Source organism: Poecile atricapillus, chromosome 9 (assembly GCF_030490865.1).
Source record: "Poecile atricapillus isolate bPoeAtr1 chromosome 9, bPoeAtr1.hap1, whole genome shotgun sequence".
NCBI lineage: Eukaryota > Metazoa > Chordata > Aves > Passeriformes > Paridae > Poecile > Poecile atricapillus.
In genome coordinates this window covers 17,879,175-17,905,137 of record NC_081257.1, presented here as the reverse complement: position 1 = coordinate 17,905,137, position 25,963 = coordinate 17,879,175, and the positions used below count along the sequence as shown (strand labels likewise).

The 25,963-nt window shown below is 40.9% G+C and overlaps 1 long non-coding RNA gene across 2 annotated transcripts in view; it reads left to right on the top strand.

Moving 5' to 3' along the window:
* LOC131582102 (uncharacterized) overlaps positions 1-15,532 on the top strand; it is a 50,321-nt gene extending 34,789 nt beyond the window's left edge. The window contains exons 2-4 of one of the 2 annotated variants that reach the window (XR_009278274.1): positions 934-1,056; positions 8,119-8,195; positions 11,114-15,532. This is a non-coding gene — a long non-coding RNA (uncharacterized LOC131582102). The remainder of the gene's footprint in view (positions 1-933; positions 1,057-8,118; positions 8,196-11,113) is intronic. The other variant, XR_009278275.1, reaches the window with a different exon arrangement.
* The last annotated feature ends 10,431 nt before the right edge of the window (positions 15,533-25,963 follow it).

Below are 25,963 nucleotides of genomic sequence, written 5' to 3'. Positions count from 1 at the left end.
GGTTTTACCTGCACGTCCTTCACTTTTACTTGGTTATCACTGTTTGCAAAGCAAAGCTCTGCAGATACAGAAGTAAAGACAGACTGGACTGAACCTAAAATACCAAAGGTTCTCACTTCTGTGATCTCAGAAGCATAGAAGGGTTTGTGTTGGAAGGGACCTGAAGACCCTGCCATGGGCAGGGACATCTTCCACTAAACCAGATTGCTCAAAGCCCCATCCAAGCTGGCCTTGAACACTTCCAGGTATTGGCCATCCATTGGTTCTTGGGTTTTCTGGGAAATCTGTGCCAGAGCCTCACCATTCTTCCAGTAAAGAATTACCTGTCTGCTGTGACTAAAATCTTGGTGGGGTCTTTTTTACATTTAAATCTTTTTACAAGGCCTGAAGTTTTCACCTATGAACAAGGCAGAGATCTGTAGACACCCATCTAAACTCAAGTTATTCTGGATTTCTGATCTTTCCTCTCTCCACTTGTTCACCCTATTTTTAAATCCTTATTTCAGCCATTTTTCAGGAAGTAATTAACAATATTAACATAAATCATGTAAACAAGGCAGCATTACACAACAACGTCTGACACTACTCATTGCTGTTTCTGGTTATGATAGTTCTCTTCTCCTTTCTTGAATTTTATCTTGTTTGCATTGTACCCATTCTTTCTAATGTTTGTTTTTTCCCACTTGCTAAATGTAGGGTTTCATTCTCTTTCTTACAAAGCATGAACCAGCCTGGCTTTTCTGATTAACTTCCTTATTAGCATAAGCACCACCACCTGTAACATTCATCATGTGAGCAGCAGCATGATGCTGGGAGCTGGATATATTGAATAACCCATATTTCCTCTTAGAGTTAAATGCCAGGATGGAAAGATATTGCAAGTTCAGCTTTCAAGACAGAGTTTAAGGGTTTTTTTCTTTAATTATTTTTCAGGAGTGCAATAAAAAATAGCTAAGAAAACTACTTTTAGGAGGCTGAAATCTGGAGGAGATCAAAATCTGGCTCATTTGGCACAGGAAAGCCAAGCGACCATGCAGGACTGGAAACTTCTAGTTGGTAAGACTGGTTAGAGTTAAATCAAAGAGGAGTCTTTTACTCAAAGTCATGCAATTTATTACTCCACTATGAGTTCTCCAGAAGAATATAATACCTTGCTGTAATGGTAACTAGGAAAATACTTTGAGGTTTTAAAGCAGGATGTACAGTTCATGCTGGTTACTGAGTGATAAATGATACAGGCTGCACAGAACAACTATACAAACACAGTATTTCAGCTGGCACAGCAAAGCATTTCAGATATAAATTTAAAATAACTGCAGTCTTGTGGTCCTTGTCAGTTATTTACAAGCCTCTTGAATTATTTTCTTATCTGCCTTTCTCATAAGAAATTAGGCAATTATACTATAAGTCTGAAGCCAGAGAACATCAAATAGTGAATCATTATGGCATCATTACATGGGAAGTAGGAACAAGGGGAGGGCCAAAAGAAAACCCAAAGGTTTTTAATCTTCAGGAAATCTATTTTAAATTAAATTGAAATAGAAGCCTTAAATAAGTTTAACGTAATTTTAAGGAAAAGGCAGTTGCACAATGAAAAGGTATTTGCGGCCTGAAATTCATGTTTGAGATATTTCTAAACAGGAAAAAAAAATTTTCCTGTCATTGAACTAGTCACAAATCTTTGTATAGGGGAATCTTTCATGACAGAGAAAGATAAATGTGATCTGGAAGTTCAGTGACTCAGGAGTTTCTTAAAGATGGGGAAAAAAGGAAATACATCAGTGTACGTGCATTCCTTATTAACTCTTCATGGCATAGTAAATGTGTGTTCTATATGTACCATGAAAATATATTGGTGTGTAACAACTATCATAAGAAAGTTTTTCAGGACCAATATAGTAGGGATTTTGAGTGTTGTGAGTATTCTTGCTTTAGTTTGTTTTTTTTTTTCACAATTTTAACATCTTCTATTCTGATTTAGCATTAGAGCACACTGCAAGATAATTAATGTGTTTTGGTTTTCTTTTCTGGGTCAAAATTCCAGCTTCGTTAAAAAAACATTACATTCTCTACAAACCAAATCAGACATTCAATATATATCCAGCTCCCCTGAGCATCAAAAAGAAGAGGGATCAGCAAGTCTCAGGCCTGATCTTAATTTAACAATTTTGAGGTAACATCTTTTGACATTGTCCATAGAGGATGCAGATAAAATGAGCCAGTGGTCTTCAGGAAAGGAGCTGTTGATATCCTGTTCTGCTCGTGCTCTATAAATGATGAAATCAGGAAACTGATCCCCACACTCACCAGAAATTGCAGTCTGATCACGACAGGCAGGACTGATGGCTTTGGTTGTTGAACTCTTGCCACAGTCCTGTCCTCAGCTGCACTGTTATTCACTGGAGCAGTGGGCCACCATACTTGGGCAATATTCTGTTGTGTTAAAAAAAAACATTCCATATAACTTTTAATTCAATTATTTCTTCTTTTAAATGAATTGTGTCAAGGCAGGGCAAATTGTATGGAAAAGACACTATTTGAACAGACTCGGATCTGCTAAAACCCAGTTACTCTTTTAATGAGACCTCTGTATCCTGTATTTAGTATTGGTCAGTCCTAAGGACGTGGTTATAATTGTATAATCATGTACTTGTATAATATACACTTGAGTACCCACCTGAACTAATATGTTTGCCTGACCTCAAATGTGCTATAAGGCAACAAATGGCTAAAATTTCATTTTGTGAATGATGAGAATGCTCTGAGGTAGTTAATGTAGTTCATGATTATGTCATTCCTGATTTGGGAAATGGCAGGGCTGAGAACTGAATATTTTGGGTAAATGGAGTACTGGGTCACCAGATCTACAGGAAATCCAGTTGAGAAATGCATAGGTAATAATGACAGCTGGCAATGATGTGCCACTGTTCACAAAGGACAGGCTATATCAAATTAAGGCAAGAAAAGGAAATCCTTGATGGTACTCTGAAAGAAATTATTAAAAACAATTTTAGAATATTCAGTTTGGATTCAGAGCAAAATATACTACTTCTGATAAGGGTGTGAACATTTTAACATCAATATTTAACCCACAATTTGCATGGTCTCACACCACTTACAAAAATGGTGAGGAACCTCTCACCATCCTATTGAGAGGTGAAGGACATAGAGATCCTGAGCAAGAGGACTTGTTGAGCAAGTTCATTTTCCCGTTTAGAAACACCAAACAGCTTTTCAGAGCAAGTGTTAGTTATGTTCTTTCATGTGCTGTGCCTGTCTTTGAATCCTTTCCTCTTCATAAACACACAGGCTTCACTGTTTGTTGTGAGGAAAAGTCTAAGTCACGAAATGTGAATAATGCTGACTTACACATTTCTAAGGGCCTGAGAGAAAATGAGGATCCATCATGCAAGGTGCTGTCTAAACATGTAGCCAGTACTTAGAGTCTGAGTAAATAAAACAGGAACAGAAAAGTTCAGTGACTCGTGACAGCCCATGAGAAGAAGCAACAGACTGGAGTCAGTCCAGCTGCTCTGACATCTCGTCCATTGCCTTTTCCACTGGATATTGCTGTACTGACATCTTGGATGGTGCAAAAAGTACTGGATGATATACACCATGGGGGAGGCTTATCACAGTTATCTCTGCAATGTCTGGCACCAGAAGGATTTAAAAAACAGACATCAAATTATAGAGGCATAGGTCTACCCCGAGCGTGTCTGTTCAGTGCAGTAATGCATAACTGCTTGATTATGGTCAATGAAATCCTCATGCTGCTACTCATCTCTACCTGTCTCCAAATATGTTGAGATCAGTGTCTAGAGTTATTTCTTGCTCTTGGTCTCAGGTGTAGCAATTAAAGAAATGTTCTGTATTGCTGAGCGCACCAGATGTGTGCAGTGGAGCATCCTATACTGACAAGCATTTTGCTTTTAATAGTTCCTTTGGGTACACATTGGCGTCTGGTTTTATTTTTCTGTTTATACTTTGTTTTTCTGTTTTATGGCACTGTTTCCTTGATAGGGTTTTTCTGTTTCTGGCCTTGGAGAACAGTTCGGGGTAGCATGGATTATGGCACAGCAGCATTAAGAGTTATCTCCTGCTTCTGTTTTCAGTTTTTTAAGGTCATTCTAAGTTCTCCATTTGACTGCTCCTATATGGAATAAACAAAGAAAAATATCCAGTGATTCTGAAAACTGGATTGTGAATCATGCTGATGTTTTCCTGGACTTTCTTGATGTCTCTTTTCTTCCTGGACCTGGAACCAAACAACATACATACAACAAACAAAGATTTCTTTGGAAGCAAGGTTGAGGAACAAAGCTTTTTAGTCACAGAAGTTGCAAATCTTCTTTCACCTGGACCCTAGAAATGGTGGGCACCTAGAAGGTGGCAGGTAATTTTCCCTCAAAGTCTGTTTGCAGGTTTTGTCCTCTAATCTAACCTTCAGAGGGTTCTTCACTGCAGAGTGGAACAAGATGCTGAATTGCAACCTCAGTTCTAGGGTGCAGCAGCAGGCATATTCTGATTTACAGAAATCTGATCTATTTTTCTCTGAAATACTTTGTACCAAATTGAGAATGCCATGATGGATACGACTAACTGAGAAAGGCTACAGACTATGTTTATTCTTATAAGCAGAGAAGAAAGTCTTTCCTGACTTCTGCAAGTGGTTATCTTTACTTTCTAAAGAGTGGAATTTGACTACTTTGACTACAGTATGAGCAGTGTTAAATGTTACTCAGTGTGGTGAGTGCTATTTCTTCTCACCAAAACCTCATTTATTTAGTTTTCAGAACAACAGTTCAGGTGAAACCATGATAAGCAACAGATTAAAGCTCCATCAGATAAAAAGCAATCCTGTACTATTTCAACTATCCTAGTTTTCAAAAGAGAATGAAATATGCAGTAATTCACACAAACATAAATATTGAATAACCATTGCAAAGGATTGCATTAATAGATACATAAGATGAGTAAAAACATATTTGATTTAGTCCTCTGCTGATGGTGTCAGCAGATTACAAGGCCTAACCTGTCTACTGCAATGTTACCCATCAAATGGCTATAATTCAAATTTTTCTTCTTTTTTTTTCCCCTCTGAAAACAACAGCATATCTATGACAAATAACAGCCTTTACTTTGTTTTGTTTCTCTGGAAACTAATCCTGATCTTACCCATCCAATTTCATGTACATGAATATTTCTGTTGATTAGAGTAGGAAAGTTTTTCACATCCACAAATCATTGTGGAATTTGGAGCCATGATGTGTCAAATTAATTCCTGACCTCACTCAGCTACCTGTGCATCCACTTGTCCTGACACCTCATGACAGAATTTGGGCATAAATTCAGTGTGAGAACTCTTGAAGCACAAATAGGAGCCAGGCTCCCACTGATGGTCCCTTGAGATCGGGTCCCGTTCCGCCCTTTCTCCTCCTGTCTTGTAGGGATGAGCATTTCAGGGGTGGAGGTTAACAGGCATTCCTAACTATGCATGGCATCTTACTCCTTAATGCTGACACAAATGGACTGTTTCCTAGGAGATAGCTCAAAATCAAATAAATTATTTGAGAGATATTCATGTTAAAAGATTCCACTGAGTTCATCTTTACATAAAACTCCTGTTACCAATTAGCTGGCTATAGATCAGGGCTACAAGATGTGGCAGATATGATCTATTTCCCTCTTCACTGGGACTGTGACAAAAGCTGTGTGTGGTCAGACCCCCAAACCCCTTTTCCTGTGTCATGGTGCCAGCTGAGTGCTCCAGAGCCTCTGCATTCCTGCCCTTGCTCTTTTGCTCTGTTTCCTCCTTGTGCCCTCACAGTAACATCTCCCCCAGTCTGAGGATAAGTGTGAGTGATGTTAGCTGGAGGATTCCTCTTTCTGTCATCATGGATCCAGGGTGGTGCAGTGCTTCAGGGCCCAAAGCCTTGAGGCTGCAGTTTGTTATGCCCCCACCTTGCATTTCTGAAGTGATAAATCAGACATTCTGCTTTGATTAGTTTTCCTCCACCTCCAGAGGGTTTTCAGATTGCATCTAGTGAAATTGCCCATGAGCTGGCTTTAAAGGTGTGCCTCTAGGAAATATATTACCTAAATAAAAACGTTCTAAATCAGAAATATCTTTCCCACCTTTTTGTTGCCCTTGTTAGGGAAAAATGCTGCACTTTAACCTCCAGCTAACTGATTACCTGCCAGTTGTGATGCTGTGCTCAGAATTAATGTGTTCCAAAAGCCAGCAGAGATGACTCGTGTTTGGGTACCTCATGGGAAAACAGGGAGATGAAAAGCCTTAGGAAAACTTTGCCAAACAACTTGGAGTGTTTGACCAGCTTTGCACAGCTGCTGCTGAACAGAGAATGCAAGTAACATGCCAAACAGAGACAAAAGGGGACCAGCAGGGAAGGCAGCTTTGGTATCAGCACTGGACATTTTACTCTCGGGACAGGAGAGGAAATATGCTGAATTACCTGTAGGAGGTGTGCCTGCTTTTGCTAGTAGATGTGCATGGTTAATGAATTCCTAACAAACATATCCTGTACCAATGTACGCTGGAATTCTCTCTGAGGTCATTGGAGATAGATCCATGCAAAGCACCTTAATCTGATTGATTGCATCCCACCCACCCAAACATGCCTTAAAGACTTGTTTGCAGAACCACAATCTCTCTGCCCCCTCCAATTCCCTATTTGAGGTGATAATGTCTCCTCATAAATCCTGGATGCGATAGCGCCAGCATGACCCATCACTTCATTACACCAGAGCTGTGCAGTGCACTGAGGAGGAGTTTATCTGGACAGAATGGATCTGGTCCAGGAACAAATAAAGGAGTGAGGAATCTGATTATTTCTGGGCCAATTCTGTATGAGTTCCAGCTTCTCAATTTTCCTGGTGTCAGCTAGTTTTACTTAGTTTAGTTTTCCTTCCTCACACAGGAGGTGAAATATCTGGCTAGCACAGACGTCTTGATGAGCTGCTGGTGTCAGGAAAGCCAACCTGAAATTTGGATCAGGTTAGGATGGAATGTACCATATTCACTGTCATTTGAGAATTGGCAGTTTTGGTGCATGCCAAAGGCTTGTTCCAAAATCGGGGATCACTTCACTATCAGGGGCAGGAGTGTGGTGGTTCCTCAGACACCCCTGTCTGTCTTATCCAGTGCAGTTTGGGAGGAGCAGCCTAATTCCCTCAGCTCTGTGCAAGTGAGGAATCCTTGTACAGAGGCAATTTCTTGATGACCAGGTACAGTGGACACAGTATAACATCTTTTACTGTCAGCATGAAGAGATTAAAGGAAAATTAAACATCCAGCTCTAGGCCGCTCTGCTCTGCTCTGCTTCAGTCATGAGTGGTAGGGGAAAATAACTGTTTCTTCTATTTTATTTATTATTTCAAGTGTTTCTTTATGATTACTTCCTAGTGATTTCAGAGATAGCTGTTCTATCTTGGCCTTCCACTAGCTTGTTTAGTCTGATGCTATATATCATTTGTTTATTTCTTCCAAGGCACTACTTTTTCCATGGTTTATATTTGCTTAATGCACATCTTTCAGCAAGACATTCAGATTTCATTCAAAGATTTCTGGAATTTCCTATGTGTTCCAAAGCATAAAAATTACATCTGTGTGTTGAGCCTTCCCTTGAAACATTCCTCTGCGACTCTTCTGTGCAAGTTTTGCAGACTTGATGGGCTTAGCAGACATAACTCTTGCAGGTACTCACTGAGGTTTCAAAGTATTTAATTGGTCTTGAATGCATAGTGCAGCTCTCCAAATACAGGACTGAAGTATTTACTGGTTCCTTTTTTGTGTTTTGCACGTTTGAGTTGTCAATTCTAGGTAGGCTGGCACTTGCACAGAGGAATTGTGAATTATGGTGTTTTTCAGCAGAAAAGGAGATGTTGCTAGGGGGAACTCGTGGGTGTATGTCCTTAACTGCAGCACAGTGACAGCTCTTCTGTTACTGCTTTTGGCACTTCTTTTTTAGTCTGTGTCTGCTCTGAAGTTTAGAGTAAGCAAAAAATCTTATTCCACAGAAACACTTTTACCCTTTTGTAAAATTTTTGTTTACTTATCAGATTTTCATTTGATTTTTTTTTTTTTTTGTTACTCAGGTTTTCATTTGATTGGGAAATTCTCTGCAAGGCCTTATGGAAAAGTCAACAGGGTGTTTTGTCCTGCTCCCTCCCAGGTGAGTGCCTGCCTATTCCCATTGCTCCCACACATTTTGGGTGAGCATATTCCTATGCTGCACACTCAGAACTGGTGAAAAGCTAACTTGCTTGCTTGCTTAATTTAGTTCCAAATTTTTACCATACTGAGGAATTTCATTCTTTTCTAGGACCTAAGCACCAACACAGAATTCTCCCTGGTATTGGTTAGCACCAGTAACTAAGCAACAGGTAGCATCTTGAGCACCTCATGCAGAAATTAAAACAAATGTCTCTTATTTCAGGAAACTGATTGGAAATGGTTATAAGGCTGCATGTTCTAGGGGCTGACCAAGCTATGAAGGACATAATGTAAACCCACATTGCTGACTGCAGTCTGGACATCTCTTATGTGATCTCTGTCATACCACAGATTTTTTGGCCCACAGAACATGATTTCCTTGTGCCAAATAACAAGAACAGTCTGAGGTAAAATTATTACCAAAGGGCATTGTGAGTGCTCTGGTGCTGCTGCCCTGAGCTGGAAGTGTGTAGACCCCAGTCCTGCCAGCCTGCCTGAGCAGTCAGAGTTGATGCCCTGCCCTGCTGCTGCTGATGGGGATGGGATTCATATGGAAAATACTTCCAAAATAATAGTGTCCAGCCTTTAGATTGAGTCCACTGAAACAAGTCATTGCCTAAGAAACTATGCTGTAAACTTGCATCAAGTAATTGAGTGGGAAAGCTCTCTTAGCCAGCAGTCACATGAACTCAGTTAACTTATTTCTAGGTAGAGGTTTAGATAGAATTGAGAATAAGTATTTGGATTAAGAAATGACACTCTGATTTTAGAGCTGTGCCTTTTCTGTCATGTTGTGTGAGAAATTATGGTGTGGGGAGAGTTCGTTGCCCACCATTTTCCTTGTGGGGAAATGAAGAATCTCTGTCCAGGTACAAGCAGTAAAAATTGTACTTAGTTGAGAGCAGGAGAAAAATCCTCTAGAAAATAAAAATCTACTGTGTTTTTATAGTGTTTCCTTTTAAAATAGATGGCAATTAGTCCAGTCATATTCTTGTCCTTTTTTCTGTGGTTCCTTAGTGCCAAGAAATCCGTGTGTGATTTTACAACACACGTTCATTCATCTTTGAATTTTTAAATTAATATTTTTGCCTTCTGAAAATAACACTTGAAGTCATGCATCCTGGAATGATGACAACCTAAATTTGTTATGAATGCCTAAAATAAAATTGTATTTTCTTATTAATAACTTCTTTCATAAAAATAACAACTGAGTATATATTCATTGCCAAAATTTTGAAGAATGTCAAATCACTAAAGGGGAGAAATTACTAACTAGACACCTGGAATTGAATTTCTTGAGTAATAAACTAGCTTGTGACAGCTGCAGTCGTTTTTTGCAGGTGCAAAAAGAACATTTGTTTCTTTTTGTTTTATATGCTTTACATCACTTAATGACTAGAGTATTCCAAGTTAGGAAAAAAAGTGGTAGTTGAAAGAACAGGAAAATTTGCTTATCTTTTCCCATTTTATGAGTAAAAGGTGGGTGGGGGGAAGGGAAGATCTGAGATAAACTAATTCTAATCTTAAAGAACAGGGAAGCAAGGAAAAAATAGCTCAGCTGATTTATTGCTGTTGATATTTGCACTGTTTAGTACACCAGCTGCCTTGAAATGCAAGAAATATTTTGATAATATTTCCTATAATATGCCGGACACAATGTAGTTCCATTTAAACAATTATGTTCTTCTGGATATTTTTGTTCAGAAGCAGCATGACACAAAGCACACATTAAAAACTGAATCAGGTGACGAAAAACCCCATGTCCTGTTTTCTCATAAATCAAACATAAAAATCAAACCCCAAAATAAATGCTTAGATATATAGTGACGTGTGATATTCGTGTATTCTCTTAGTTAACAAAAGCAAATACTAAACACCAGCTCAGAGCTACCTTTCTTTGCAATTAAGCATTTTTATTTGTTGTCAGTCTCTGGGAATAAAACTTTGTCATGAATATCTGCTAGAAAGCACAACTGCAAGGCAAATTAAATTATTTAAATTGTGATTTAAGTCACAATTAACAAAACTGATTTAAATCAAAGTGATATAAATTGGTCCATCCTGCTTTAAAATTAATTAAGGACATGCTTTGAAAGCATGCTCCTATCAGTGCTCTGACTCAGCGGGTTCTCCATACTACTCAAATTTTAATAAATCAGAGCAAGGGATGGATTTTTTTTTAGTTTAACAGTCTCAATCTCTGAATTTAAGGCTACTGAAGAATAGATTAACATTTATAATTGCTAGGTGGATCAGTAATGCAAATTGAAAATGGGGATTTCAAAACAAATTAACCTTTGCAGTACATCATGTGGAGACAGAGTGGTATCGTTGAAAAGGTGCCCCTCATCCTTGAAGTCACAAATCACTGTACTCTTCATGGTGCCTTGCTGCTCCACAGCCTCTGGAGTCTCAGTCTCCAAAAAATAAGCTGTGATAACCAAAATAACCACAGGGACTGGCAAGTCCCTGCATGGGGGATCCCTGCTTTGTGTCGCTCCACGCAGACTTGTATATTTTGGGGCTAAGATTAGGATGTTTAGGCTAGGGGTAAATGGGTTTATAATTAGATATGTTCCAACCCTTGACCTATTAACTGAGGCTCATTCTTCCCTCCATCTACCCTCTGCCTGTAATGAGACTGTGATTTAAAGCAGTGGAGGGAAAATGGGCCTTCTGTACCCACACAAGTTTCTGCTTCAATGTGCCTGCCCTGTGCTCTTCTGAGAGCCTTTCTGTCTCATGAATAGAGCAGGACACTCTGTCAATATTGTCTGTGCTGTATTTAGTTATTTATAAAATTAAGAGCTGAGATCCCATCTGGAGAAAACCATGCTATGTGATCAGCACCTCTGCATTTGCCATGTTTCTCCTCAGGCAGAAGAGCAGCCCTAACTGGAGAAGATGGAGTGGATTTTGATGGCACCACACAGAATCTGAGGAGATTCCAGGCTGTTCCTTCCATGCTGAGACACCTACGGAGGTGGGAGATGCAGACCCCTGTGGGGAAAGAGTGGGGCAGTCTAAGGACAACCATGGATGGAATGGAAAGAGTGATCACCTCTGAGAGCAGAGTTTGGTCTCTCCTGCTGCATCAGCTCCTGGGAAATCCTGCCAATCAGTACAGGAACTCCAGGCTTTCTGTGGGGTCCCAAGGAGCAGAAGACAAGCTAACCATGCTTGGGTGTAGGCATGTATGATGGGTTCCTGACATGGCTCACAGACTCACAGTAACTTGCTGTTTTCACATCTGCAGTTCTTTGCCAAAAATGTAGATTTCCGTGGAAAACCTTTCATACCTTCAATGCACATCACAGAGTATGCTGATTTGGAAGGAATACACAAGGATCACTGAGTCCAGCTCTTACCCTGCACTGGACACCCCAAGAGACACACCAGAGTGCTCTCAGAGTGCCTGACAGAACTGTCCAAAAATTTCCTGAACTCTGCCAGGCTTGGGGCTGTGACCACTTCCCTGGGATACTACCACTGATCACTGAAGTTGAATGCAGAAGTACTCCCTTTTTCTCATAATTTGTGTGCTTCCATAGTCCTTTCCAAAACTGAGCCTTTAGAAACAAATGCAGAGTACATGACCCATTAGTCTGACCCTGTGGAAAATATTCGATTATGCAGATGTTTTTGCACATCCTTTGTGTAATGGAAGAGCTATTGTGTAACTTGACTTTTTTTTGCTATGAGCAAACTTACACCAGGGGCAGCTGGTAGTACTATCTTCTGATCACAGAGCTCCAGAAGGATATAAATAGGGAATGAAGAATGAACAGTCGTATTAAAAGCTTGCCCTGAGTGGATTTTTTTTTTTTTTTCCTGAGCTTATAAATAGAAATAAAACCTAAACACACCGGAATAAACAAAACTAAATAGACTGAAATAAACACAGAACTGTGGCAGGTATTGTCATCACTGCTGACACGAGTGAATGGTTTTTTTGGTTAATGAGAAAGCAAAGCCAGGAAGGAACCTTAAAGATGTCCAAGTCCTGTATATATATGTATAATACTGAGCACTGGAAATGCTAGACTGTTTTTCTAGGAGGTGGAGCAGAGATGAGGAGCCCAAGGCCCTGTCTGGTGTCACGGGGTGTCAGTGGCTCTAGGTAAGGCTTGGTGATGCACACACCAAGGTGTGGGAGGTGAGAAAGACCTCTCCTTCCTTCCAGGGCCACACCAGCCTCTTCCAGCTGAGATGCTCCTGGCTTCTGTCATCCAGAGGATGGCAAAATGTGGGTGGTAGGTGAAAAAATGCTGATGAGGCTACTAAAGAGTCAGCCAAATACTTGGAATATTTTTCAAAACTTTTGGCAGTCGGAACAGGATTGCAATCTGGAAGAGAAAGACCTGTGTGTCTTGTTCAGTAGATGTTTCCAGCTGCTGGTAATTGTATTGGCAATAGGAGTTAGGTAATAACTGCAAAGTTATTGCTTTTTAATGCATGCAAATGTTGTGCAACTGCCACTGACGTTCAGCTAGACATGCCCTACTTTGCATGTCTCAGTTTTTGCCATCTAAATAAATTGCAGGTTGTTGAACAATCTCTTCCTTTCTCAACACTTTAGCAATATTGTTTGCTAAACAAATTTTTTTTTTTGTTTGTTTGGGTTGGTTTTTTTCTCCTCTAAGAAGAATGACGTATTGCCTTTTTCCAAAATCAAAGCTCTTTAGGATGGTTAGCCTTTCTGGCCTGTCTTATTACTGATATTTATACAGATGTACTGGCAAACACAAATTTATTGCAATATTTATTAGGCTGAATTTGAGGTTATTTATAATGTGGTTAGATGGCTATTTATTAGACGTGTCACTGTAGCTATTTAACACTTCTATAGCTGTCTAGCTGGTATTAGGACATAAAACAGAATTTATTGTATTTTATCCAGAAAATATTACACGAAGAGTAAATTCTAACAAAGACACAACCATCAGAATAATGAAGGGACCAGGAAGAAGAAAATTGCTGTTCTAAACAGCAATTCTCAGCCAAACTGAAGGAGGGAAATATTTAGGATGTGAGGAAGTCCAGGTGCAGATTTCAGGTTCTCTAAAGTGCACCAGCACTCTGCCTAACAGCTGACCTTTCCCTTATGAAATGGACATTTTTCATTTAGAAAAGGAAATGAGAGTCATCTTCTTTGATTTGTTTTGTGCTGATTAAGTAGAGTTAAAAAGTTCTGTGGGACCATTTTCTCAAGGAACAACTTCATAAGAATCAAGCATTTCACAGGCAGGTGTTACTGTGGTGTTTTTAATGTCTTGTGTTAAGGTGGTATTGACTAGTGTATTTCACTGTGATGGATTCCAAAGACTTTTTTTCCATATTAGTGTTTTTTAACTCTGCATTTCACTGTTGTGAAAGCTTTCTGCAGCATCAGGACAAAAAGCTTTATTTCTATTAATATCTATGGGGTTTGGATCTTTTCCTTATTTTAAACAGAAAATGAATGTACACGTTGAATGTCTCATGGAGAAATGTGAATGAGACTTCCCTGCAAGGAAGAGACCATAAGTGCAAAAAAAATTTTCAAAAATAGTTATGAATTTCCTTTAAAAACAGTTTCCTGTAACCTTTAGAAAATGCAGATTCTTTAGGAAAATAAGTCTCCCGTTTTCATATACAGACACAGACCATCTTAAAATACTTTACCAAAAGAAGCCAGTCTTTCTGTTTAACAAATAAACCCATTTCTGTGGGAGGATGTGGAGGAGGGAGGAAATGAGGCCATGGAAGGTTTGCAGGTGTGGGGGTGAAGCTGGGCAGCCACTGCTTCCCACTGCTTGTGAAGGTGCAGGGAGACAGGATGGAATGAAGGGAGCTGTTCTCCTTTTCCTTGTGCCTCCTTTTGGCACTTTCATGGGGCAAAGGAGTGTTTGTGCAGAAGCAGCAGGCTCCATCCCAGCCCTCACCTTTCCAGCCTAATTCAAATTGTACACCCCAAGCCCCATGGGAAAACCCTCCCTGCATATACCTAATTACCTCATCACAGGATGGCAGCTGCTGTGGACCAATAAACACATATTTACCCCTTGATTCTTGCAGATGGGGGAACACAAATACTTCATCCTCCAGCCTTGAATGGCACGAGATGGGATGTTGAGCAGCACAGAAGTAGGAAATCATGGGGGAAACCTTTGTCCAGATTACACATGCTTTGAGATAAGTTTTAATGATGATTTTTTAGAGTGTAGCTGCAAATTAAGTTCAAGCTAATGCTGGTGAGAAACTACAGTAGGTAATTCAAGGAGACTATACATTTTCTTAAATTCATTAGCTGTCCATTGAGGGTTGAAGAGAATATAACTAAAAATAATTACAAGTGAATTATGAAGTTCAAATACAATGTGTTACTTTGCTCATACAAAACTTCAAGGGAGACAAATCAGGGAGGTTTATTAGCATAGCCTACTTTTTCAACAAACCTTACAAGGAAGGGAAAATATAATAATGTAAGAGAGTTGAAGATTCATGTTTCCATAATGGCTGTACCTGAACTATCCTACCTGAGAAATTTATTCTCTGCAGATGATGATGTTGTTGAATAGTTTTTATTTCTCAGCCATCGTGATTTTTTTCCCCTCTAAGAAGATTGTTTGTGCATGCCTATTAACATGCAATCCTCTCCTACCTAGAACTTTCTTCAGCTGCATTACACCTGAGCCGGGGGTTTTGCAAGGGAGCAAAGGGCAGCATGCAAAACTGATCATAAATACACTCCCAAAAATTCATTTTTATTTGAGCTTATTCATTCTAATTGTTCTCTTGAGGCTTGATTTGGAGCACAGAGAAAGCCAAAGGGGACTTACTGGGCTGTGGGTCAGGTTTTCAGGTCACCTGTACATGGCAAGTGGTGAATAATGAGCAGCACAGTGCCAGCCCCTTAGGCCTGACCCTGAGGATGGAGGTAAGAATTCAACCACTGATCTCATCAAGTGCATTCTCTGGGATGGAGGAGAGCACAGCCATCAACTCCTTCTGCAGCAAAGGGCAGCCACAGACCTTAATGATCAGCAGGCTGGTGTGTCCCAGTAATGCAGTTGACCATGCCCTGATTAAGTGGTACAAACTGTGCCCCTGAACATTTTCTCTGTGGAATTCGTTCTTCTGTTGATGGCAATGGTCCAAGAAGTTGTTAGTCACTGCTGGGACTTGATATGATTACAGATATATTTCCATGTTCAATTACGAGTACTGTGATGACTGATTTGTCCCTTCCACTGGTATAAACAGGTTAGGATTAATACACATATTATGCAAACCAAACTACATACATTAAAAACTGTTTAGAGTGGATTTTTTTCTCCTTTTTTTTTTTGTTTGCTTTTGGGGGTTTGTTTGTTGGTTTGGTTTGGGTTTTTTATTGTTATTGTGGTGGGGTTTTTTTGGGGGGGGAGGTTTTTTTTCTAAAAAGAATCCTTTAAGCCAGCTTAAAAAGTTTGTTCTTGCAGACAGAAATGTTCTTTCCTTTAGTCTAGATTAGGCATTTGGATGGAATATGGAGGTACTGGCCTAACTTTCTGCACAACCACACATGAACCACTTCATGCTGTGGTCCCTTGCTGCTGTCCCAAACTTTAACCTACTTTGATTAAAAACCTGTGGGAGGTGGTGGTCATCTTTTGTCTTTTTTAGGGACATCAGCATGTGTGATCCAAGTCTAGGGATTCTGGACATCACCATAGTAATCATGATAAAAATCTGAGAGCCTCTTGGTCAATTCCTAAACTCTCACCTCTTTCTGCAGTATTAAAAACAGGTTCTTGATGAACTGCTTTTAGCTTTTATCATCTTCGCTAAGGCTTTTAGCACTTACCACCCCTGTCTCCATGGGTGACCCTTCCTGGTGTCCAGCTGCTTTCCATACATTGAGTTCTACTGTTGTCACAAAGGATCTGGAAACAGATATGTAATTACCAAGTGTAAGACAGATACCTGCATGGCAGAAAAAGGAGCGTTCAAACCTGGAAACAAGAGAGTTAAAATTAATTTCTCTTACCCACTTTCCAAAGATGCCAGCCTTTCTATATGAACTCCTCTGTCATTAATCTAATAAAGCTCTACTTTGTTCATAATTTACTACACTCTTGAATAAGCCATTCTAATATTTGTGCAGGCTAAGTGCATAAATCATTGTTGCCCTTCTCTACTTTTTTTACTTACCTGGTTCTTTCAAGGTCAATAACCTAACTTACAACTTTCATCTGGTTTAAATATTCAGCTATTGCCTTTACACCTCTCTTCCTTGTTCATCTCCATTTGGATATCTGCAGCTGTATCTTCTCAAGTAGCTATTGATCATGTCTCCTTGCTAAAGGTTGCTAAATTCATCAGCAGTAATGATACAAATTACATCTGTTAAGGTTCACTCACACCCTTCTTTTAGAAGGAGAGACTGCCTTCTGACTTTGTTGTTATTGGCTATCTTTTCTGCCTAGGATATCTAAAACTCAGAAAAATTTTATGCTGTAAAATATCCTCATTCTGACACATGTAGTCTTTCAGTGCCCAGGTCATGCAGAGAAAGTAATCAATCCCTACTGACCTGCAGGAGCCTGAAGTATAGCTGGGTAAGGCCCCAGTCCAGCAATGCACTTAAGGATATGCTTATGTAAACATAGGATCCATCCCATTTTTAGTGCAATTTGGTGAGAAGTGCATTTCAGAGCAGAGCATCTCCAGGGATGCTCCTTTTTGCAAGGGCTGTGCAGGGTGAGGCTGTACCAGCTGCCAACATGAACACACTCCAAGGTATCTGGCAGTTTTGCTCAGGGCAAAGTAACTCTCTTTGTCTCAGTTGTGGGGTGGCTGCTGGGGTGCCACTGCTTTGGAATCGGTGTTTGTGAGTGTGAACCCTTGTCCTCTGCAGAGCTGATGAGCTCTTAGGAATTTGAGTTTCTCCTGCTGACTGTTTATGAGAAAATTAATTATTTAGGGTTAGGCAGAATAACTGGGTGCTTCAGGACCTTCCAGCTATGGCTGTTGTGTGCTGAGAGATCATCCTGTCTGCTGGCTTCATCAGTTCCTTGACCCAATTGTGTTGCTGCCACAAGTTTGCCAACTTGTACCAAAAAACACAGGAGTGGAGTTTTGTCGTGGTTGTCTGCCAAGGACTGAGGCTGGAATAGTCACCACCATGGTATAGAAGAAAATAGAAAGAACCTGAAGAGGTCACCTCACCTACCCCCACACAAACCACTCCTGACCCGTTTGTCTGAAGTGTTTTTTTAACTCTGTCAGCCGTGGAGATCCCCCAGCCTGCCCAGGCAATCCCCTCCAGTGCCCAGTGACCCTTGCAGCAGGGAAGTTAATCTAGTTCTGAACTCAGGTCTCCCTTGCTGCATTTAAACCCATTACTTTTTCTGTGCTTTTCCTGTGGATGTGGATAACAATTTATTGCCTTCCTCTTTGCATAAGCCATTTATATAATTGACGACTGTTATCATGTCTCCTCTCTGTCTTCCCTGCTCTAGACTAAATAGCCCAGATAGGATGAAAGCTGGAATGGGGTGTCAGGGAGGAGTTAGAGGAGGAAATCAGAGAGGGATTAATCCTGCTTTCAGTCCCTGTAGAAACAGACTTTTCCTTCTGAAGGATGGGGATGTGGGAGGGGGGAACAGGATTCTCAGTGCTGCTGACTCACTAATGCAGCTCTGTGAAACATGGATCTGATTGATGGGCCACTGCCTCGCAGACTGAGGAAGAGGGGCTTGGACTGGCCATCTGCTGAGCTGTGACCCTGCTACTCAGCCTCTGTGCTTGGAAATGAAGGCTTTAATTTCTTACATTGGTGAGGAGCACATCCAGCTCACACATCAGCTCCTGTGAGATGTATCTGGTTGAGCTTCTGTGCATGACAAAAGCTGTTTCCAGGTACTGTGTGTGCCATACAATCAGACAACACAATGATGTAGCACCCACCAGACCTCCCACCATGAGCCCTGCCAGGGAGCAGGAGTCCTCTCCTCTGATGGCAAAACGTTGTTTCTGCTGCCCTGAGCTCAGCTCTGTGCCTCCCACCCATGGACAGCACGGGAAGCCACTCACCACACACGCTGCCTACATGTGTTCCAAGTGCCTACATGTTTACAGCTTGACTGCTGTTCATAAAAACCAGCACGTGGAACAGGCAAACACCGTCTGATCCAGAAAGCCCTGGGGCATATTATGTCAATGTCACACACATTAAGAAAGTACAGCAAGCGCTCAGAGTGACTTCTCGTGTTCAGAACCCTTTTCCATTATTCACATCTGCTGTCAGAGCTGTAGCACGTATGCAGCCATTGCTGTCACAACCTGAAACAGAAATACCTCCCAGCCTGTGGAGACTTCCAAAAGCACAAGGTGGGGGGAAAAAATGTTTCCCTACTACTTAATGCTCCCAAACAACTTTTGGTGACAGTTTTGCAGCACGTAAGGTGAAGCTGTTTTCCCTAGACTCCTGGTGGCATGGGATCACAGGATTCTTTACATCAGAGAAGGGCTGGCCTTGAAGAAAGCAAAATATTAGATGCTGTTTGGGATAGCAAGAAAGCTCATTGCATTTCAAATGCACTCCAGACTAACTCCAGCACTCCCAGTCTCTTTCTCCCCCACTGGCTCATCAGTTGGCTGTTAAGGCTTTCCAGTTCAATTTCACAGTTAAAAAAATCTTGACAAATTGCTATCCAATTGTTTGGTTGGTTTTTGTTTTGTTTTGTTTTGGTTTTTTGTCTCCCTTTTCCCCGCCCTTCCTTCTCAGAGTGACTTTGAAGATGACATTTGTATTTCTGAATTAAAACCACATTTCCCCAATATTGCAGAGGGGGGAGGCAGGGGCAGAAGAGAGAAGAAAAGCTTTTGTTCTCCTCCTCACAGTGACCCCTCACCTGCCAGGGCCAAGCTCCAAATAATTTCTAACAGTTGAGGTTAGTCAGGGACACCTAATCCCAGAAAGCTGGCTCTGAATTCCAGCACCAGCACAGAGTGTTTGAGTTTCATCAACAGCCATTCACATCTAATTCTCCCAAACCTCTGAAGTGTGAGTATATGTACAGGTGTGTTAAATCTGAGCCTAAATGGCATCAACAACAGTGACAATATTATGTTTTTAAAGCTAAGCAAGCTCAGGGACTGTTTTGAGGATGCATTGGGGTCTTTTGAGTGTACCCTTAACAGCCATGTCTACAGGAAGCCCAAGAATTGTGATTCTCAGGCAAAGGGAGGGCTGAGTCCTGATTTCCTGTAATGGAAAAGGAGTGCTCTGTGCAAATGGAACAGAAAATATCTTGCAGAGTGTGCTGAGACCTGTCCAGTGTTTTCAGAAGGGGCATAAGGAGCATCCTGGCAGCACCACAGAGAGAAACCTCTCAGGGTTCAGCTGGTGGGAGGATATGACAGCAAACGGGATCACTCTGAAAGAAATGCACCTTCCCAAGAATGAACAGAGACCAGATGAGATGCGTTGGGTAAAATTGCAGTTTTATCTTTGGAATCAGTCAGCAGGAATAATGTGTTCTTTTTCTCAGGAGAGTTTTATTTTTTTCAAAGATAGTCCCCTGGTTTACCCTAGGTATTGCTGACCCAAGGGTAAAACTCCAGTTCTGTTACATCCCGTCCCAGAAAGGAAATTTCCAGCAACTTTTCTCTTTGTGGTGTTTGCTTTAAGACCATTCTCTTTTTATTAAGAAAAAAAATTTGGTTTTGCTGTTTAGCCAGTTGAAATGAGTAATGAAAATGTTATTTACATGGCACAAAGGAAATGTTTGCTTTGAAATTATTTCATCTTACTAAGTGATTACAATGGGACTGCTTGGATGCGTGTAGCATACAGCATCCAGTCTCTGTTAGAGCAGGTCTTCAGCCAACCTGATATAAACCATCCCATGGGAGAAAACAAGAGTAAAAAGTGTCAGGTATTTAAGGCTGACCATCCCATGGATCCAGTTCAGTCTCCACAAGGAAACAATTAGGGGGTCTGAAAAAGATTTCCTAAAAAATATTGGAAGTTTCTGTGGAAGATGAAACACTAGAGAATATTGATAATTAAAAACATAGACTAGAAATAAAAAATTATCTAGAGAAAACTCCTCCAAGGAATAGACATTTTCTGTTGTTCAGTGCAGACACCACTGAGAGCCTGCTAGTATGGAAAGTACTTGCTATTGATGAAAAGCAATAATATAAATCCACAGTATGTCTGAATTTAAATTAGAAAGGAAAAAAAAAAATTAATAAAAAGGATTTAAGTATTACAGCACAATTCCCTCAAGAAGAAAAATAATCTCATATTTGGAAGTGATTTAAATATAATAATCTTCAAATATTCATGGCGGAAAATGTTTCCTAAATGCTGTTTCCAAAATGTTGTGAGACAACAACTGTGTCCTGAACAGATTTCAAAACCATGGAAAGTAATATTGTTTCACATAAACACAGAAGAAAATGTGATATCAACAGAAATTAAAGGGGAAAATGTTATCCAGGTCTGTGTGTCAAGAACGGTGAAAAACAGAGAGAAAAGGCTTCAACAGGAAAGCTGGAAAAGCCAGCATGGAGAGGCAATGTCATTCCCAGCTCACCAACACATCCGTGCGATTTGTGTGGTTATGATCTATTCCCCCTCGGCTCCAGCAGCCACTCTCAAAGCTGCCTGCTGCCAAGAAGTAGGTCAGAAACCTATTTTTGTCCCTATTCTTCTGTGGCCATGTCGTGTTCCCTGCAGCAGTGAGAGGAAGGGAGGGTGTGCCTGGCGGCTGAGGGTCTGTCCTGAGCTGGGCAGGGTGCCCTGAGCCTCAGCTCCCTCTGTGCTCCCTGACCAGGGACAGAAATGATCCTACAGCAGCAGGGAGGGATTGCCCCTGGGAGTGCCCACCTCTCTCTGCTTGCTGGAGAAGGATTTTAAGGGAATTACAGACTTAGTTTGTGGTTAAATGGCTGAACTAAACAGGATGAATCTGAGCCAAATGTGTGTGAAGTGCCAGCCCATGCAGTGATGCTGTACCCAAGCAGTGCAGGAGGTTTTTGTGTTGAGTATTAATGCTCTGGGTTAGAGGGGCCTCATGCTGCTGTGGCTGAGGTGGGGATGAAGGGAGCTCGGGCAGGAAGCTGGAGATGAAGCAGAAGGAATTGTGTTGTGACAGAACATTTAGTGCTCTGGGGCTAAAAGCTGCCTGCTTTTCCTGCTGCTGTCCCCCAGGGCTAGTGATTTTATCACTTCTGCTCCTAACAGCCTTCTTGTCTTTCCATATATCAGCTGCCCTTTGCCCCCTGCCCCCCTCCTCTCAATTTATCCAGTTTATTAGCATAATTCAGTAAAATTTAGTAATTGTTTTCAACTTTTATTTCCCTTCAAAGTTAGCTAGAAGACATGTCAGGAAGCTGTTCAGATTCTCCCACAATATCATCTAGAAATTATAAAAACTACAATAAAATTAACCTGAAGATACTATCTCTACAATCCTTATGGAATTGCCTTATTTGTATCTCTGTGTCATAAGTGCCAAAATCCTCTTCTTGTTCCTCTCTTGTCAATGCCAGGCAAAGGCTGCTGGGGACAATGGTTTTGCCATCCTGGTGTCCTGTGACCTTTGGAGGATGAGTGATCCATCTCCCTGTGGGAGATTTGGTGTTTTGCCACTGGTCAACAAAACACTGTCCTCAAGTTCTACAAGTGGCAAACACAGTCAATGCTCCTGCCTCAGGGCCTGGCAGAGCCCCAAAATTCAAGGGTTTGTCACCACTGAGGTGACTGCAGGAGGTGCCAAGCAGGAGCGTTAATTCTCATGTGTCCCTCTCATGACATTTCTTTAAAATATCTGCAGTGCTCAGTCCAGTGCTGCGCTGCTTTATCTGAGCCAGTTGTGTTCCCTCTGACATGAAACAAGCTGCAAAGCAGTTGCCTCATCATTCTGCCTCTAGCAGGACTGGAGTCCAGCTTTTCAAGCCAATTTTTCCCTTTTCACAGTGCACCTGTCAAGATCCCACTCTGGAACAGAAGATCAGAGCAAACGGGGGCTGAGGAGAACAAAAGCTGACCCAAACCTTTGACCTAAATTTAACATAAAGCCAAATGAAACCTTAGAGGTTTGTAAATGTTCATGAAACATTTCCACCTCCTGCTCTGCTCTCCTTTATCTTTGGTTTCTTTATACTTCTACACTTAGCTGTTTCTAATTGAAAGTCCAATGTAAAGCTCCCCTAAATTAATGGAAAAGCTCTCACTGATTTTAGTGCCTTCTGATTCAGCCTCCCAAAGAAAGGAAATAATTTCTTTAATGAAAGTGTCTTTAAACTTAGGAGAAATTAAAACCTGAAAAGAGGTAAGGAAAAGCAGAGATTAAATGCAATTTTCCAGCTAGCAGCACATGTCCTTGATATGAACCCCACCCATAAAATTGCTATGGATACTGTTATCCCAGGAAAAAATATCACTGTACAGAAACAGAGAATTGCTGAGGCAATGGGGAATTGGTTTAATAAGCTTTAGTGTCTTCTTAAAAGAATGATAACATTTCTACTTTTTGCAATCAGGTTGTGCTTTAGAAACTAACTGCTGATAATCAGCTGTCATTTGTCACTTGAAATTTCCATTTGTATGTGTGAGAGTTTCCTTTGTATCAATATTGTAAAAATGAAACACATTAAAACTTTATTAGGAAAATAACTCTGCTACTCATACAATTTTTAGCTTGCTAGGAGACTCTTTTCAGAAAGAGGTAGTGATAGTTTATGGGGCTTAGTTGCACCTGAATTTCCCTAAACAATGCATTCAGTGGTCAGAATAAGTATGTTCTTGTCCAAGTTATATTCTGGATTCACTGATGAGAATCTCAAGGAAGGCTGTGAAACCAGCCCAAACAAAAATTAGGATGTGGCTCATGTTGAAAGGTTTTTACACTATCTTTTGGCAGCGACAGGTCCTGATGGATTGCTGTTGCCAGTTCAGAGCTTGGTCTCTGCAGTACTGACCTGCCTTGAGCTCTTGTTTTGCTCACACAAATTGAGTGTTTTCTGTGTGCATACTGGTGTGGCTGCATATTTTACTAGTGAATATATGCACAGCTTATCTAGGGAATTATTCCCCATATCTGTGTAACAGTTTTTGGTGCTCACAGTCACAGGGTAGATGCACACAGAACAACATGTGCTCCAGAGGCTGCTGCTTGGTGTTAATGGAAAACACAGATGTGCAAAGCGGTCCTAGGATGATGCTGTTAATAGCAGGCAGTGCTTGTTCATAATGTGCCTCTAAATGAGCATTAATATGGTTCATGTGCAAATTTTACACAGTATAGGGGTTTTTTTCATTCTCTCGTTTTCTTTTTGTCTCCTATTTGTGTTTTTTTCCCTTACTCTTCCTAAATTTTCTGCTTCTGAACTCCTCTGAAGTCCTCCCCAGTGTCAAGGCTGGACTGTGTGGTGTGTGCCAGCAGTACAGTCACTGTCCCTCTCCCAGGATCTGACAGCAGTGTTGGCACCTTCTTCTGACCCCCCTGACCAAAATGCCTTCAGAGTGTCTGCTGGGTGCCTTTGTCTTTGGAGGTTTGGGTAGTCCTGGCCATGCAGTAACCACTATTCAACTCCTGAAAGAAAATAAGGAGTGTGACAGAAAGGTGCTGGCTGAGGTCCATGGACCATCCAGTGCAGGGGTAGCAGTGGTGGAGCCAATGCATTGGACAGAGAAATCAGGCACAGAAGCAATAATCCTATTTGCTTTTTTCAGCCCGGGTTAGAAGGGAAAAATTCTGTGTGTTGGCCTAGTGACAAGTCTATTTTGACTGTCAAAACTTAGAAAACTTTTCTTTCTCTCACAACTTGTCTTGAATCCAGTGGTGTGGGTTTTGTAAATATTTCACCTATCTGTTTCTAGAAACATACAGAGCATGAATTACTGGAAATGAAGCAAAATCTACCAGACATAAACTCAGCTCATCCTCTCTAGCTCATATTCTCTGAAGGCTCATTTGTTCTTTTCCTCTTTTTAGATATTTCCTCTCTTCTCTCTGGCCTGTTCTTGTCATTTGTTTCATCAGCCATTTGTTATACAACTCTTGGCAAAATATCAGGGAAATCTTCCTGACTCTGAATAGGGAAGAGCTTTCTTAAGGGAGCAACAACAGTTTCTTTACTTGGGAGTAAAGAAATCAAGCCCAAATATTGTCTTTGCTGAGACAAAATTCATGAGGACAGTGAGGTGCTTTGTTGGACTCAGTGGTGCAGCTGATGAAGCTTGTCCTGTTGGGGGTTTCTGTGGTTTTTTAAAAGGTTTAAAGTGTTATTTCTGTGAAAATTGCTTCGCTGCTGTGCCAGTGGTGAAGTAGGCAGTGATGGAGGGACTGACTGAGCTTCTGTCTGGTGGGAGCTGAGCTCGCTGTGTGTGGCTCCATGGGGATGATGGGTCTTCTCATCTAGGGGTGGGGATGTCTTTCTGGCTACAGGCATCCCAGACAATCATTAAAACAAGCAAACTACATCCTTTCATCTCTCCTGGGTCCACAGCTTCCTCAGCCCAGACGAGATGGCCTTAGACCCAGTCTGAGCCTCAATAAACTTTTCACTTTTGCAGTTTCACCCAAGGCTTGACTTTGCACTGGGATAATCCTGAGATTCCTCTGCTGCAGGTCTGTTGGGTTCCTCTCTGTCTCCTCTCCAGCTAACAGTTTATAGCAGAGCTGCACAAGCTCTAAATTGAGAGCAAACTGAAGGAAAGGCAGCTGCAGCTCACAGCCTGCCAGAGAGACTCTCCTGGCAGGTCTCTGACGAGCCTGTTACTACAAGTTCACTCCAACCAGCAATTCCGGCCAAAACAAAATTTTGCATGAAGTTCATATTAGTTCATATTAGCTCACGTTGCCAGCAATTCAGTAGCTCCTTCTCAGTGCTTGAATTTCAGCTGAAAGATTTATGTGCACTTGCCATGCAGCCACTCTGAAAAGGTCATGAAGGTGGGCAAGCATCTAGTTTTCCCAAATATCATGGTGCAAGTGAATTGTGCAATATCATCTGGAAGAACTGAAGATTTTAAGTTCTAATACAGAGTTGTCATCTCTGCAAGATCTAATAGCATCTAGATTAACTTCCAAAGCAGCAAAGGACACAGTAAAAGTAGTTTTATATACTTTTATATAATTTTCATTTTCACTTACTGAATCAGTGAGGTCTTACATCTATTGAATAACCCAATATTTATAAAGCCTTCCTTTTAAAAGAGTTTCTAATGCTTTGACTGTATGCATTAAAACTCATTTTGTGTGTTTTAAATGAATTATAACCTATTCAAAAGCACTTTCTCATCCTAAAGCACTCTGTGCATTATAGTCTCTGTAATACTTTCAGTTGCTACAGAGACCTCACAGAGATGAGGATGTTCATGATAAATAGATTTGGTATGTTTTTCATGTTCATTTAATTTTGTACATTTGCCAAAAATTTAAAAAAAAAAAAAAAATCCATGTTATTCAAATTTTGGAGAAGGGTTGGTTGAAAAACCTCTAATTTAGTTCCTTTTGAGTCACATTTCAGTGGGTTTTTAGTGAATGGCAGTAGGCAAGTATTAGCCACATAGCTAACATTTTCAAACATTTTCTGTCCTCTCCTGACTTATTCTAGATTAACAAGGATGAGTTATTGTCTCACCCCTTGTGCTAGGTGAACACTGTGTGATCTGGTCTGAGACTACTGAGCCAAGCCCAGACCTTGGCTGGACCTGGAGTGAGGCAGTGGCTTCTAAGCTCC